Source organism: Pinus tabuliformis, chromosome J (genome assembly GCF_031772625.1).
Source record: "Pinus tabuliformis cultivar Carrire ecotype Pingquan chromosome J, CPIR1, whole genome shotgun sequence".
NCBI classification, from domain to species: domain Eukaryota; kingdom Viridiplantae; phylum Streptophyta; class Pinopsida; order Pinales; family Pinaceae; genus Pinus; species Pinus tabuliformis.
Window position 1 is genome coordinate 1,229,716,629 of NC_142295.1, and position 17,350 is coordinate 1,229,733,978.

Sequence of the window (17,350 nt, forward strand, 5' to 3'; positions counted from 1 at the left end):
ACTGAATATTGCAATAATCACTTTCACTGCTAACTTCACAAATCTGCCATTGGATCCTGAAAAACATGAAGTCTTTCCTCCTGCTGAAAAAACAAGGTATCTTTTTCTCTTGATTCTGGTCTTTCTTCATAAATAAGAGTATGCTCCTGGTCCTCAAAACATTCTGAACAAGTAGATGAGCGGATTTCCTCTTCAAAGAACACTTCAAAACATGAAACATAGGAAGAAGAATCTGAAATGGAGTCTTGAATGATCTAATCTTCGGTAGTCTGAATATATTGTAGGTCATATTCATATGATATGACGACCGGGTTGTCTTTTCATTCATCAATCATGAGAAAAGAAACTTCAAATGATTCCTGAAACCCCACACTATCATTTATATCATCTACCACAAATTCATTCCGAGAAACTTTTTTACTTACTTGAACAAAATTCTCATCTTGTTGTTCATGAACTGACTGGATTATCTCTTTATGAAGCCTTTGTTCTGATGACATGAGAACATTTGGATCCAAAACTCTGTCTTCTTCATCCCGGATGATTTCAGCAGCAGAGTTCTCTTTCATTGGACTTAGTACAAGGTTTTCTTGGTCATCACAATTGAATCTACATTTGAAATGGCTGTCTTAACATTATCACATTCTGAATTTGATCCGACCCTAGGCTGAAGGAAGGCAAAAATTAAGGTAACCACAAACCATGCTCAGTCTGGTAGCTAGCCCTACTAGAACAGGAGAGGGCTCTCTCCGAGTCACACTCAGTGAATAGATAATCGAAGACGGTCTCAGATGACTTACAATGAAATATTTACCTTAGGCTAGTAAGTGAGTAGGGATTCGGGAAACAATTTTCATGGATGACTGAGCTTCTGGGACGGTATGGGACCAACTATCAATTAAGAACAGAGAATTTAATATGAAGGCACAGATTATTCCATGAGGCAAGGCAGGCGGAAAGTGTAGCAATTTTAGTTTGAGGTAATGCGGAATGAAAAGATTGCTGAAGAAAGTGAAAAGGGCATAGTCACATGAATCCTTTTCAACAGAAGAATAACAATGAACATGAAACTTTCCCACAGGCAGAGCAATAAAATTGAATTCTACCTAATCTCACTCAGAAAATTTCATCGAAAATGAGCATGAATAGAATTATGAAACATGAAAAAATACATATGAAAACATAAGAAACACATTCGCTACACTCACAACCACAAGAATCTCATGAAATAGAGTCGCTGCCTTTCATTAATTCTCTGTCAAAAATACACAGTGAAGAAACAGAGTTTCTTTCCCACAGTCTCCCAGAAGTTACAAGCCAACCAACCCTTTGCAAATAGCTTCCATACAATATATAGAATGTGTAAGGAAGAGATAGAACGCCCAAGGGTTGGGGAGTTACTTGAATCATTACAAAATGGAGATGGAGAGCCAACCATCAGCCAGCTACAAGTGCAGCGTTACAAACATGACATTTGGCCTTGGTGACCGTTTTCCTTCCTTCGCCACTTGGATAGAAGCCCATCTGGAGAGAAAATACTTTAAATGCTGCCCTTGGTGCCAAAAAACCGAAGTGTAGATGAACGGGCCCACTTGGAGAAGTTGCGAACCGAAATTTCCCGAAACGGAAGCAAAATTGGCAATTTTTCCTCTGTGCGTCGCGCCATTTTCCCTATGAATCGCGCTACTTTGGGGCCTATTTTGGGGCACTTTCAGGTGTCCAAAATGTACCCAAGTGGGCTTTCTCGAAATCCTGTCCTATCTACTTTCTAACCCAACTGGAATTTTTGAATTTGGTGCTCATTTGCCCCTCGAAATATCCATTCTTCCAAGACTTCTTTCTGTGTGTCAAAAAAGTGGTAGAGAGGCCATTTTTTGGGTGTTTTTGACCTCTAGGGGACCCAGATCTTGCCCAAATTTCTTGCCCGGACACCAGTAGTCGTGATTTTCCATGTTGAATCCAAAACTTCAAGCCATTCCTCATTTGGAGCTCTAGAATTTTAGCGTCGCGCCAATGGCGCGGCGCACAGTGAGAAAATCCCTGTTTTTTGCCCAAAAAATTACCATGTGACCAAAAATTCCCCAAATTTCTTGAAATTTGGGCTGGAGGTTCCCTATGGGGTGTTATCATGGGCCAAGGAAGCCTCAGCCAAGATTCTAAGCTGATCTTGCTCTTTTGCCTTTCTTGTTGCTTTCCTCAATTTAGCTTTCAAGCTCCTTATTCGGGCCCTTGCACTCATATTTCGTGTCCTATAATGATAACCCATGTGTCTCAGCAAGGCAAGGTCCTGATCAACCTTGTCCAGCAGCCTCTACAAGTGCATGTTCATTCTCTCAAGATGAGCCTCCCGATCTTCATTGATCACTTGCTCCAATGATGTGAGCTCAACTCTTCTCCTTTGAGCAGCTTGGCGACGCTCACGAATGTTTTGTAGCTCCATGATCGCCCTCTGGTCCTCAAGCTGCTTGTTTCTCTGCTCCAGGTACTTCATGTTCCACTTGGCCCTCTCCAAGTTAAAGGGTAAGACCTCAATCACTGATTGTTGCTCCTGGATGATCTCTCCAAGCTCTGCATTTGTCGATTTTGTATCTGTCTCATCATCATGGAGGAGAATGCATTCGGTCTCTCGTTCACCTGATGGTCCTTCCTCCTGCATTGGATTCTTACCTCTGCCCTGCTCCTGTGATGTTGATGTCGGAAGCGAGGCCCCTTCCACCCCGGGTGGAGATAACACTCGCTTTGCTGTTGCAAACAAGGCTCTACTGCGTTTCTGATAGGTGATGTATACTGGCATAGTATCAGTCTCATGTCACTCATGTTGATGAGATGGGCCACCTATCTCATGCTCTGCCTCTGATACTACCCGTGGAGTGCTGAAGAAGTCACGGGAGATGAAGTCCTCCCAAGTAATACCCTGCAATCCCAACTGATGGTCCACCAAAATCCGGATAAGAGCAAAGTGATAAACACTGTTGAGCTGCTGTCGAGGGGTCTTGTGTTGCATGAAATTTTTCATCCTCTCTATGTTCCCGCAAATGAAAAATGAGAGGTTCATCAGTCTCACCCTGGTAATGTGCATGAGCAACTTGATGTGGTAGGCATAAAGGCGAGAAAACCTCCCCTCACAACTGAAGTACTTCATGATCAATTTCATGAGCGGAGCATACTCATCTCTCAAAAATCTGAATGGAAAAACTCTCATGAGCTGGCTCAAACAGCTGGCCTTTATGTAAGGCTCATAATGATGCCTCTCCACCTTCTTCTTCTTATGCCACTACTCTCCAATGTTTGGTATGCCTGTTGCCACTGATATGGTTTCGGGTTTCAATGTGAAAGTGACCCCAGCCAAGATAGACTGTCCTCCATGTAGGTGAAGTGCAAAAGACGAGCCAACTCATGATGAACTCTGACATTTTCCACCCTCTTACAAAATTCAAAACATGCTAAGTGCTGGAAACAAGACATAGCAAGAGGGCATGCCTGCAACTCAGTGAGGGTGTTTGGCTCATCTCTAAGATGTCTGCCACTTCGGTGATGTCTCCTGTGGGCCCTTTCTCCTAAAGTTATGTCACTGTGGGTCTCCTCCTCATATTCTGATGAAACTTCTAATGCCATGACTGCTGCTTTGTAAGTTGAATTTAGGCTGCCCTTTGATTTTAATGAAGCTGGAGGTTGCTTTGACAATCTTTCAATTTGATGAGCATCCATAAAATTTTGGCGAATTAGGTGGTTTCTGGGCTTTATATCCCTATGCATCGCGCGCATTGCCTAGTGCTCCGCCCGCTCTGAGTAATTTGATCCGGCCCTAGGCTTAAGGAAGGCAAAAATTAGGGTAACCACAAACCACGCTCAGTCTGGTAGCTAGCCCTACCAGAACAGGAGAGGGCTCTCTCCAAGTCACACTCAATGAATAGATAATCGAAGACGGTCTGAGATGACTTACAATGAAATATTTACCTTAGGCTAGTAAGTGAATAGGGATTCGGGAAACAATTTTCATGAATGACCGAGCTTCTGGGATGGTATGGGACCAACGATCATCTAAGAACAAAGAATTTAATATGAAGGCACATATTATTCCATGAGGCAAGGCAGGCGGAAAGTGTAGCAATTTTAGTTTGAGGTAACGCGGAATGAAAAGATTGTTGAATAAAGTGAAAAGGGCATAGTCACATGAATCCTTTTCAACAGAAGAATAACACTGAACATGAAATTTTCCCACAGGCAGAGCAATTAAATTGAATTCTACCTAATCTCACTCAGAAAATTTCACCGAAAATGAGCATGAATAGAACTATGAAACATGACAAAATACATATGAAAATATAAGAAACACATTTGCTACACTCACAACCACAAGAATTTCATGAAATAGAGCCGCTGCCTTTCATTAATTCTCTGTCAAAAATACACAGTGAAGAAACAGAGTTTCTTTCCCACAGTCTCCCAGAAGTTACAAGCCAACCAACCCTTTGCAAATAGCTTGCATACAATATATAGAATGTGTAAGGAAGAGATAGAACGCCCAAGGGTTGGGGAGTTACTCGAATCATTACAAAATGGAGATGGAGAGCCAACCATCAGCTACAGGTGCAGCGTTACAAACATGACATTTGACCTTGGTGACCGTTTTCCTTCCTTCGCCACTTGGATAGAAGCCCATCTGGAGAGAAAATACTTTAAATGCCGCCTTTGGTGCCAAAAAACCGAAGTGTAGATGAGCGGGCCCACTTGGAGAAGTCGCGAACCGAAATTTCGCGAAACGGAAGCAAAATTGGCAATTTGTCCTCTGTGCGCCGTGCCATTTTCCCCATGGTCAAGCGAAATTGAGGAAAGCAACAAGAAACCTTGACTGTTATTGACTTTTTGATTATTTAACACAAAGACTTAAGCCAGCAAGAACCAGACATGAGGGGAAATGACTATCATGACCTTCTCCGTTAGATTATCGCATGCCCCTAGCGAAATGCAGCTGAGTGAATGGAGCGGGACACCTAAAAATGAAATGCATAAAGAGTTTTGATCTCTGACGGAGGACCGACCAGACCGACTCTAACATGTGGCAGTTGGTTCATACCTTTCAAAATTCAATAATTAAACTAAGCAACAAATAACACTAACAACCTTATTAATACTCACAAATATTTATATATAAATAGATTTAGTATTATTAAAAATAAATAGTAAATTTTTTGTCAATCGAATTTTCTTTGATTTTAATCTTTTTATAATAATAACTTATTTTTATTTTATTTTTTACCCAATTTATAATAATAATTATATAACAACATGTGTTTACTGTTCAAATAATTAAAATAGAATTGACAAAACTAAAAACTGCACTCTAGTTAATAAAACTTAAATGCTAACCAATTTGATGGATGAACGTGTTAAATGTTACTAAAAAGTTATTAACCAATGTCGGCCAGCACTGCATCATATAATGAGTTTTAAAATTTAGACCACAATCGGCAATCACCAAAACTGCACTCGAGTTGACAAACAACTTAAAAGCTAACAATCGGAAACCACTAAAAATGCACTCGAGTTGACAAACAACTTAAATGCTAATAATTTTGTTAGATGAACGTGTTAAAAGTTATTATTTTTGTTTATGTTTTCGTGAAAAAAAATATTTATTTAATGTTTTTCATTTCATTTTATTTTTATAAGAATAAAATGCATTCTTCCATGGTAGGAAATTTGAAGTTTTAATATAAAAATAAAATGCATTCTTCCAGAGTAGGAAATTTGAAGTTTTAAAATTTAATAGTAAGTCTTTTATCTTACTATCATGGTTTATAACCATTTTAATTTAAAATTTTTGGAATTAAAGTAATCTAATTACTTTAATCTAAAATAAATTATAAAATTAAAAGTGGTTCAAGACACATGTTTTAGTCCATGTAAGATGATTTTCAATTTTTTTTACTACTCTGATATTTTCTTCTGACTTTAGAAAAATATACTTTGTAGAGTTGATTTATCTCTAAGTTTTATTATTGATAAAGATGTTAGAAATCAATGAGTTAGAATTATTATTTTAATTTTTGATAGTTTAGCCAGGTGATAAATGGAATTGTTGATTATATGAATTAAGTCATTCATCCAATTGATAAATAGTAATGAGCCACTTTTCACTTGAAGTGTCACATGATTAACAAGTGTTAACTAGAGTGAGTAAATATAACAAGGTAGTTAACTTGTCTAGGTTATTGTGACTAGATAACACTTAGTTTTGAGTCTAAAAGAAATGAAACTTTGGTATAAAGGTAAAAACCTATACTAACCATATAATTTAGCCCCTACAAGATTTACAAAAATAAGCATAAAAGCCTAAACTAACCATCAAATTTAGTCCCTACAAGCATTATCAAAGTAGGCCCATGGCCTAGTTTTATTTAGGATTACGATTTTTAGAGGTATATGTATTGACTCATAATGAAAGAAGATGTATCTAGAATCATAAAGGGATGTATGCTTTTCTATACCAATAAGCATAGTAATAGGAAAGAAGATCTATACCATCCCTTACTTGTAGCCACATATCATTGGGAAATCACTTCCATGGACTTTATGGGAGGTTTACTAATAGTCCAGAGGGGACATGACTACCATTTCATGGCAATTGACAAGTTCAATAAGATATGCATTCTCATGCCCTACAAAAGGACCATATATGGGCAAGAAGCAACAAACTTGTTCTCTAGACAAGTCTAGGTGCACTTTGGAATGCCAGGGAGCATCATTTCGGATAAGGACACAAGATTATTAAGTGCATTTTTTTACTACATTATGGGAGAATATGGACATGAATTTGATGAAGGCTACAACATTCCATCAAAATATATATATGAGAACAAAAGTTTTCAACATGAATTTGGTAGAGTTAGTGAGGAGTTATAATCATGGGATTGTGCGCATGTTTTTAGTACTAGAAATGCACACACATTTTTTTAATTTCATTTTTTCCTAGTAGGAATATTAGGTGCATGATGAGTTGGTTTTTTCATAGATAAGTTTGGGATCACAAATGTGGTGGTTTGAGTTGCAAATACATGAAAATATAATTTTTTGAGAAAACATATATATCTCTACCTTTGATGTTATTTATCTATAGGTTATACAACTTTGTTGTCCATGAAAATATATACACATTTAGAGTTGATTGTGTAGATTCAAAATATATAACTTTCTAAAAAAAATAATGTTTACTATTTTAAATACATTTTTATCTATACATATATCAAAATCTTAAAATATTTCCCTCTTTTATTTTCACTATAACTTTTATGACTTTAACCATTTGAAAAAGAATGATGTCACGTTAAAAATGAAGAAGGATCGTTTCATAGTGTTAAGATCCTTTTAGGTCACACTAACGTAAGGCATTGAAACTTTAATGATATAATGACTTTCATAATTTAAAAAATATATAAAATTAAGTAACATAAATCTTGAAAGGATAGTTGTGTACAAGAACACTCTCTTCTTTATAAATCTACATTTTTTGTAGCAAGATTCCATCATTTAGATAAAGCAGAACTAAGAGAGATATATGAATTATATTCTGCATGAAAAATAATATACCAATAATAAGAAAACTCAAAATTGACCTGGCTATACACAATTTATATAAATAAAAATTATATATTTGGAAAGCTAATTTATTTGTCTACATTTCATATTTTTACACCATATTTAAATTCATTTCTTAGGTTTTTTAATCATCCCTCCAAGATAAAATATTATTTCTTTACTAATTTATATAATCACCCCTCCAAGTGAAGAGAATATTCTATTTCCAAGTTTGTATTGCCGCTAATATGTCAAGAGAGACCATCATTAATTTACACACGCCATTAATATTGTGAATCAATAATAAAAGATAAAATTAGTTGATTTATTTCTATATTTCATTTTAGTTTTAATGTTAATGAAAATTTCACACATACATATGTAAATAATTTAATAACGCAAACATTTTTTTTTCTTCCCTCAAGAGAGAGATGTTAGGCACGTTTCATAATATAATTATGAAGAATGCAAGGAAGAAGTATAGAGAAGGTAAGATCATTTACGCTGGGTTGATATTATATTTTATGATATAGATTTTCATCTATTTTATATATCTTTAACTTAACTATTCATAGAACTAACAATTCATAGAATTACTAAGTTAGTATCATAATTTTCCCAATGCATGATGACTTATTATGTTATTGTAGTAGCAAGAAACATATTCTTTATTGATTTTCATCCTTTACTACAGGGGTTAAGAGAAATCATCCCCTTTATGTTGAAGAGAAAATTATTTTATGTCATTATTATTAGAAATTTTCTTGAAAGGTGTAAAGAGAGGTTAATAAGATTTTGAAATTGAAAAAAATGTACTTTGGTTTTCATAATTAAGCAAATAATAATTGATATATTAAATTTAAGTTTTTTTAGTGTATTCTTTTTAAAAAAATTTAAATTTTATATATCTTCAATTCTCAATGTATATCTTTATATCTATTTATGCCAAATTCTTAAGGTAAAAAATATGGAGAATTATCCGATCTTTTTACTTAATTTACATATTATCTTTGCAAAACATAAACAATGCTTGCACAAAAAAATGGCTCGACAACTAGGGTAAGAAGTCAAGTTCGAGGCTGGCATAGTACAACAAGAACCAATAACGATTAAACATAAGGCTGGACCTAAGTTTCAATTCTTCAATTGGTGCCTAATTGAAGAAAATTTAGTAGCCTCAAAAAATATGGTCAAGAGATGGATCATGCTTCCTTCAGTATTGTTTTTAGCAGGATGGACTCCAAATCACTAAACCATAACTTTTAAAACTGACTCAATACTTCTTGTATTTTCGCACAATTGCTTTACATCTTATGAAAACCATCTAAGACCCCAAAATGAGAACTTAATCTACATTCATCTTTACTAAATTCGTACAATATGGTAATTCACACTTCCACAAACAAGTTACCTTCCAAAGCTTGCTTTGGATATTTTCTACCTTCACCTTTGAATTTGATTTATGAGCACCCTAACAGAGAGAAAAACACAACAATTAGAGAAACTTGGATGGAAAAATACGATGACCAAGAGAAACCCCTATGGGCAAGAAACATTAGTTTCCTTGCATGACAACCTATCCTTAATAAGGAAATAAGGGTTGTGTTATGCCAAAGTAGATGAATGCTAAAAATCCAAGCACTGAGAAAAGGATTTGGTAGGACCACTAAGTAAAGGGAGAAAAATCCACAATAAAGAGAAATAATCCACCAAAAACAAAAATTTATATCATTTTCTTAATAGCCTATGCTCGACAAAGACTCATGCTCAACAAGCTTTCTCATAACCAAACTCCATAACCACCAAGAAAGGGCTTTGAAACCTCCATAAAAAAAAAGTAATACGAAGGAAACCAAGTCATTTTTTTACAATAGGTCCTCCCTGATCATGAACATTATATGCCATGTGGGCAATGACACCAAGCAAGTATTTACACCAACAAAGTACATGTTTCTTAAATATTTAGGTGGATTTCGGGTTGCGAGAATGATGTCGAGGAATTTATATATAGAGAGAAGATATTAATGAGAGTTTGAATTTCATGAGGGGAGATTGATGAGGGTTCAAATTCATGAGGGTACACAACTTCCATAACCAAGCAAAATTCACCAAAGAAATAAACACACAAAATAAAGGAAGTAAGGGGTTTGTTGTGTAAGTTTGAAGTCCAAACCATTGCACTTTGAAGCTCTATAGTGATTTAATCCTCTATAATTGTCTCATTATGTGACCAATTAAGGAACACATTTTGTATCAATTTAACATCATTCTTGCAATTTTTTCCAAGGTTACATTTTGAGTTTCTTGGTGCAATTGTTTATTACATAATTTTTTGTTGAAATGAAGAAAAAAGTCTATCATAAATTAAGATCTACTAAGATGATCGAACCATTGGAATTTGGAATATCCAAAGTGGATACTAATAAATCTTGCATTTCTTTAGGATATGATGCATGGGAAGATTATTCATCTGTAACTTATCTCACCATACAATTGCACATTACTCTGTAGTTATGGAAAATATTACTAGCATAGATCCATATTAACCCCAAATCAACTAATTGTTGAGATGGATCGAAAACATTAAAGTGTGTTTCATAGTTTTGAAGTTTATATGCATCTACAATAACTTTTTATTTTATGAAAACTAACATTTACACCCAATGTCTCATCAAGAAAAAACACTACATAATGGGAATCTCCTCCACCCAAATTTTATAAAACTTCATTTTTCTTGGCATAATTACAACATTGATTAAAAATGGAAAAAAGGCCTATGAATATCGGAAGATGTAAACCTTTTTTTCCTTTGTGCAATCCATACATGTTTTGATATACATCATAAATATCATGTTGAATGCCATTATATCTTCTACCCAATAGAAGAGCAGAACAATATTGTAGAAACATGTCACAACCAACTATGTAAATGAAGGGCTCTATGGTTATGTTCATCATGAAATCACAAACCTTGTAGGCTACCCATTTTCCTTGATTCAAAGAAGGTGTATAGGGTTGTGTATGGAAATTTGGGGAAAGAATTATTTTTGAAATAGGTCCTATAAGTCAAACGTTTTATGCCACCATTGTCAATAATGCACCAGCACAAGAAAATTTTAATTTGATGGTTGTCACTAAATAATGCATCACTATTTATGCACGAGTAGTCATTGATCAAGTTTAGAATGACAATTATTAACCAATTGTTTGGTCTTGATTCATCTCTTCCTTCATTGTCACAATGAGTCCAACCTTTTGCGCTTTTATAGATTTAGACATTTGCCACTTGAATGCAAGAATTAAGAAAATGTTACATTTCAACAAAAAGCCGAGGTGGGCACCAAAACAATCATTCCCATAATGTTATTGGCACCAGTGTTGAATCTCATTTTCTAGTATATTACCAGCAGTAAGTGAATTGTTTTCTACGTGGAGAAATAACTAGCATAGAGAAGAATTAAAATAGTTCCTCTTGATGAAAATAAAAGATGCAAATGGGCTGCAAAAGGAATCATTGTATGTAGCTACAAGACAACATACAACCATCCCCGAGGCATTGGAATTACTGACATATCTGTATTACTCTAGATAACATAATGTGTGAAGCTTAAGGGTTTTGAGGTATTTACACCAGTTATTTTTCCATCCTCGCAAGGGATGTCCCATTTTTTGGGTTCGAAGTATAAGAAGCAGCAAAATATGAAATTCAATGCACCAGTGCAACTATATGTACATAATTACATCACTTATACCATCCTCTTCTCAAGATTCCATCCAAAAATTTCCATAGGTTATTTTAGGCCCGACTATTATATGCTTGGGTGTGTAAGTGGCCATGACTACCACTTAAGGAAGTTCTGTTTTACCTTACTTTAGAAAGCTTGAACAAGGAACATCACTGGCTGGGGGGGATCATTTGTATAATGATTGTTGAACTGAAATATTGTCCAAGATTTGTTTATGAGTTGACCTTGTTGTTGTAGCTTATAATGATGTGCAATATGTCCACATGGATACACTTTGCTAGAAATTGTTCACTTTGTACCTTCTTTTGGCATCTCTTTCACATCAGCAAGAGCAGATATAAAAGTGGATCCTGTGGACTAAAACACACAGTATAAACTTCTAGTTTATGCTAACACTCGTATTTTATCATCCATCATATGGAAAATGAATTCTATGAGATATTAACCAAACCATGATATAGTAATAGGGAAAAACCCTTCTTTAGAAGGGTTGTGACCCCTGTTAGGTCTATAATCATGATTTAGGGGTGCTTACAGCCTACAAAAATGACTTACAAATTTAAATTAGTTACCTTCTTCGGATATTGGTGACAATATGGAGAGGTGTTAAGAAAACATTATCATTACCTCTATATGATGATATAGCAAAGATATTGATTTCAACCAATAGTTATATCAAAACACTAGTTCAAATCTGATTTCTATACCCATATTTGAAAATAACATTTTCATCATGTTTAAAAGGCATAACTTATTTTTGAAAGTTTCTTATTTTTTAAAGTTGGTTGGTTAAAAAACCTGAAGGACCACATTAGAGGAGCACACCATCCCATCCACATGGATCACTACTTTAATGCACCTCTTTTGGAGCCTGAAGGTGGCCACCTTTTGAGGAAGTTGTAGCTTGCAATTGAGATCATTTTTATGAGGAGTTGGTTAACATGGAGAATAATACCTAAGATTTAAGGGATACAAGGCACCTGACATATTATCCAAGGTCAAAGAGTCGATAAGAAATAAAGTGCTCCATGCCTGAGGGATACAAGGGTAATTTAATATTAATTTAGTTACCTTCTTCGGATATCGGTGACAATATGGAGAGGTGTTAAGAAAACATTATCATTACCTCTATATGATGATATAGCAAAGATATTGATTTCAACCAATAGTTATATCAAAACACTAGTTCAAATCTGATTTCTATACCCATATTTGAAAATAACATTTTCATCATGTTTAAAAGGCATAACTTATTTTTGAAAGTTTCTTATTTTTTAAGGTTGGTTGGTTAAAAATCCTGAAGGACCACATTAGAGGAGCACTCCATCCCATCCACATGGATCACTACTTTAATGCACCTCTTTTGGAGCCTGAAGGTGGCCACCTTTTGAGGAAGTTGTAGCTTGCAATTGAGATCATTTTTATGAGGAGTTGGTTAACATGAAGAATAATACCTAAGATTTAAGGGATACAAGGCACCTGACATATTATCCAAGGTCAAAGAGTCGATAAGAAATAAAGTGCTCCATGCCTGAGGGATACAAGGGTAATCTAATATTAATATATGATTGGAGTTTTTTAAGGAATGCCCTAGATATAAGGATGACTGTAATATTTTTCAATTGTTAGCACAAATATCAAGAAGTTATCCCTTTGAAATTCCATAAAACATTTCAGATAGTGTTTCACAATTCTGAAATGCCATCTAAAATGGAAAGTGGCATTTCAATGAAAAATGGGCACATCTTAATTTGGTTTCATTGTGTTTTGACAGGGAAATTGACCATAGGAACCTACCCAAGTCCTTTAAATTGGCATTGACATAAATTTTGACACTAATTTCACATTGAATAAAGTTATAGAAAACCCTTACACCCTGTCTTTGTTCTAAACAAAATTTACCACTTATTATTTCCTCAAACTCTCTTCCAGGCTGTTTGAGAAAAGGTATCTACTACACAAACAAGAATCACTTATGTTGTGTGTGAAGCATTGTGATCTGGTTTTGTAGTCACAACCAGAAGATAGTTGCGAGCAGCAACATTGTTCCACACTTCATTTCTTCACATTTTCATCAAAAATTTTAAGCAAAAGTGATTTCTACATCTACAATCAGCATGCTTTATGCATTTTGGACAGCATGGATATCATTGGAGGCTACATTTAATTTTTCATACTCAATTATCCTTTCTTCTTGTGCTATTTTATATTTATAGATAGACAAGCAAATATTGTTTCCCTATTTCAAATTTTTTTCTTTTTACTTTTTTTATGGGGAATTGGTGGGGGATGAGGTAGGGATCATGTTTCGAACATGTACCCCTCTCCCCATACCATGAAACTTGGCTTCAAAGGATTTTTGAGATGGAGATTAAACTTAAAGGCTTTCTAAGAGAGCCCTCAATCAATCTCCAAGGCATTTGTCACACTTCAAAAAATAATTCCAACTCAAAGTGACTTTTTAAGTTAAAATGGAGTCCCTTCAGGGTTGATTAAAAATGTGCTTCTAAGAGGTTCATTTATGCATTTCACAACTAGGGATATTTATTCTAAAATATTAATATATAAATACTTCTAATACTGTTGATTCATCACAAGGATAACAATATTAACACATCCAAAGTGTTTCCACAATTTAAATTGAATTGAAACTCAATCAAGAAAGTATCCAACAAAATCAAGAATAAAATCTCATACTTTTCTTTTTTGATGGGGAATGAGTGGGAGAAGAAGCAAGGGTCACGTTTCCATCATGTTCCCCTCTCCCTATACCATGCAACTTCGCTGCCAAGGATTTTGGAGATGGAGACTCAACTTAATGGATTTCTAAGAAAGCTCTTAATCAATCTCTAAGGCATTTGTCACACTTCAAAAAATATTTCCAACTCAGAGTTATTTTTTAAGTTAAAATTAAGGCCCTTCAAGGTTGATTAGAAATGGTCTTCTAAGAAGTTCATTTATGGATTTTACAACTAGGGATCTTTATTATAAAATATGAACATAACAATACTTCTAATAATTTAGAGAGCAGCCTTCCGGATTAATCACATTGAAAGGATTGGGTCGATGTTTCGAACCAACTAATGTGGTTCATCCCATTAATCACATTAGTTGGTTCGAAATCTCGACCAAATCCTTTCAATGTGATTAATCCGGAAGACTGCTCTCTAAATTATGGATCACAAAAGTCTTAGATCTAACTTCTAATAATGTTGATGCATCACTAGGATAACAATATTAACACATACAAAGTGTTTCCACAATTTAAAATGAACTAAAACTCAATTAAGAAATTATCCAACAAAATCAAGAACAAAATACCCCAAGACAGTACAAAATCTCATATTAATAAATTTGAAATTAGGTATCAGTTAAAATGTCAATCTAGATTTCTAGATCACCAATACTGATATGGTATTATGGTAGAGTCCTATCATAAGAGGAGTATCAACATGAAATTATTGATAATCAAGAACATGTGAACTCAGATTTACATCTTTCTTTCATCCCAAAAGCTCTTGAATCAATCTAGTAGTTCGAGTTGCTATCATCATTTTATTCACCTGTACATTTCTTTGTGATTTGAGCCTTTTCACATAATACTTTAACAAGTTAATATAGAGATTTATGCTTTAAAATATGTCGTTTGGTCTGCTCTAATATTTTATAGCTTCTTTAACAAATTAACGCATATTTTACAGGAGGATATGTCCCAAGGGTCCTCATTACATGGGGTTGTCCAAGAATGTCTCCCCTTGGTACACAAGACTTCCTAGAATGTCCCATATATTCCAAAGTGTCCTCGACAAATGGGGATGACCAAGAGATATAAATTTTCCACACAAGAACATGGAAGGATTAGGTTTTCAGCATAGAGGAGAGTTTTTTTGAGCCTAGAAGGATTGATTTTCATTTTGGGAGAGGCGTTATCGCAAAGGTATCACTGTTTTGCAACTACTTTTAAGTTCAACATGACATTAAGTATTAAATATATGATATGAATATGATTTTATTCATGGATGAATCTCACATGTTCTACTTTGAAAACTAATAGAAAAATCAATAATAAATCAAGGTACATACTATAGACTTTAAAGTTTTCTTACGCAATGGTACATACTACATGTTGACTATGTTTCTAATTTTCATTCTCTCTTAAACTTAAGGAATTATGAAACCTACTCGAAAACTATAAATTTGTTTTTTGAACCTACATGATACTGTACATACATAATGTTACATAATACATGTCGACTCTGATTCTAATTTTCATTCTCCCTAAAGCCTAAGGAATTATGAAGTCCTACTCGAAAACCAGAAATCTATTTTTTGAAACCACGGGATACTTTAAAATATATATAAAATACTTGTTTCCAAAGGTACACCTACCAAATATAGAACTTTTATGACCATTAGTACAACTATATGGTATACCTATAAAACAATCAATGAAATTCATTCAAAGAAAGAACTACATCCTTAATAAAAAGTATATAATAGCATAATGCCTCATTTACAAATAACGAAAGTTAAAGGCATGACTCTTTAGAAAAAACAAAGGATTAACTTGGTGCTACAGTAGAAGAACACAAGTGTCCACTTACTTAGGTCCTAGAGCTACACACACTTTGTCCTATTATCAAGGGTCTACACCCTCAATAAAGATTTAATATCAAACGCTACCACTGATCTGAAAGTGGAAAAGGAGAATTCTGCCTCTCTTTCCAAATTCAAATAAAATAAAAATAAGGATCATGTCAACACTTTGCAAGCATGAAAAATGGGACTTGAAACAACAAATGCACAAAAGAGAGAAAAAAAAAAAGAAGATTTTTTAACAGAGTTCACCCCACCTGGGTTGCATCTCCAGGCCTATCAACATGACTAGACCACTGATATATTTAGTATCAATGGAGTACATAAACAAGTGCTGCAATAAATATGTGTCTATTACCCCTCCTAGGTAATGTTCTCCTATAGATAACTCTCACAATAACAACAACTCAAAGCATATTCTATAAAGATGACAAAACTGCAACTCAATTGAGCTAATACAAGCAAGTGAACACATCAATTCCACATTGAAGTACATACACAAAACTTCATAATAAAAGAAGTTGAACCTGAGCTGAACCTTGCTAGTTATAATAGTTTTAGTAGCCTTATGAAATTAAGAATACCCTACAAGGTCTTCTCCATGTCCAAATAGCCTCCATAACTGCTTCCAAACTCTGATTGATCCATACACCTTTATTATCAAAGCTAAAAATGACTCTATAGATATGATCTAATCAGAAAACAAAGGTTACCAATGGATTTAGAACATCCAAAAACCACTAAGCAGCCTATTTTTCTACTCAATTTGGATAAAAACTCCAAAATCTATGAGCTTCCTTCTCCTCCATGAATTTAACTGTTAACTGTCCTACAATTCGCAAAAACCTAGCTCAAGCGCCCCAAATGTGGAAACTTCCCGTTAAACCTGACAAGATTCCTTCTTAGTGAGTGAAATTGTAGAACCGATAAGTTGGCCATTAAGGCACCTGAATATTCGTGTGCCCTTAGTCACATCAGCCTCCATAAGACCTGGGGCTGGCCCCCCTCCTCTAGCGGTCAAGTATGACTAACCGGTTAAGGGCGGTCAAATGACGACGGTTTGGGCGTAGGCAGTTACGCGTACGGTTTGCTGATGGGTGGTTTAGGCGTTCACATGGCGGCAGTGGTATTAACTGTCGGTGGTTAAGGTTAAAGCCCAACGGTTCCGTCTTGTGGTTACCATTGTGGTAGTTATCACATGCGGTGGTTTCAGTGGGCGGTTACCACCATGAGGGTGGGCTAGGGTTTATACGTTGGCCCCCCTGCCCACGGTCCTGTGGTGTGGGGGTGGCTAGGGGCTAGGTCTTAGCCCGACCCCCATGCCCAAATGTGCCACGCATATACCACTTAAATACACCATCTCCGCTAACAACAAAACAAATACCACACTTCCTCTATTGGTAAGCGGTTCAACTAGTTTGGTGGAGGTC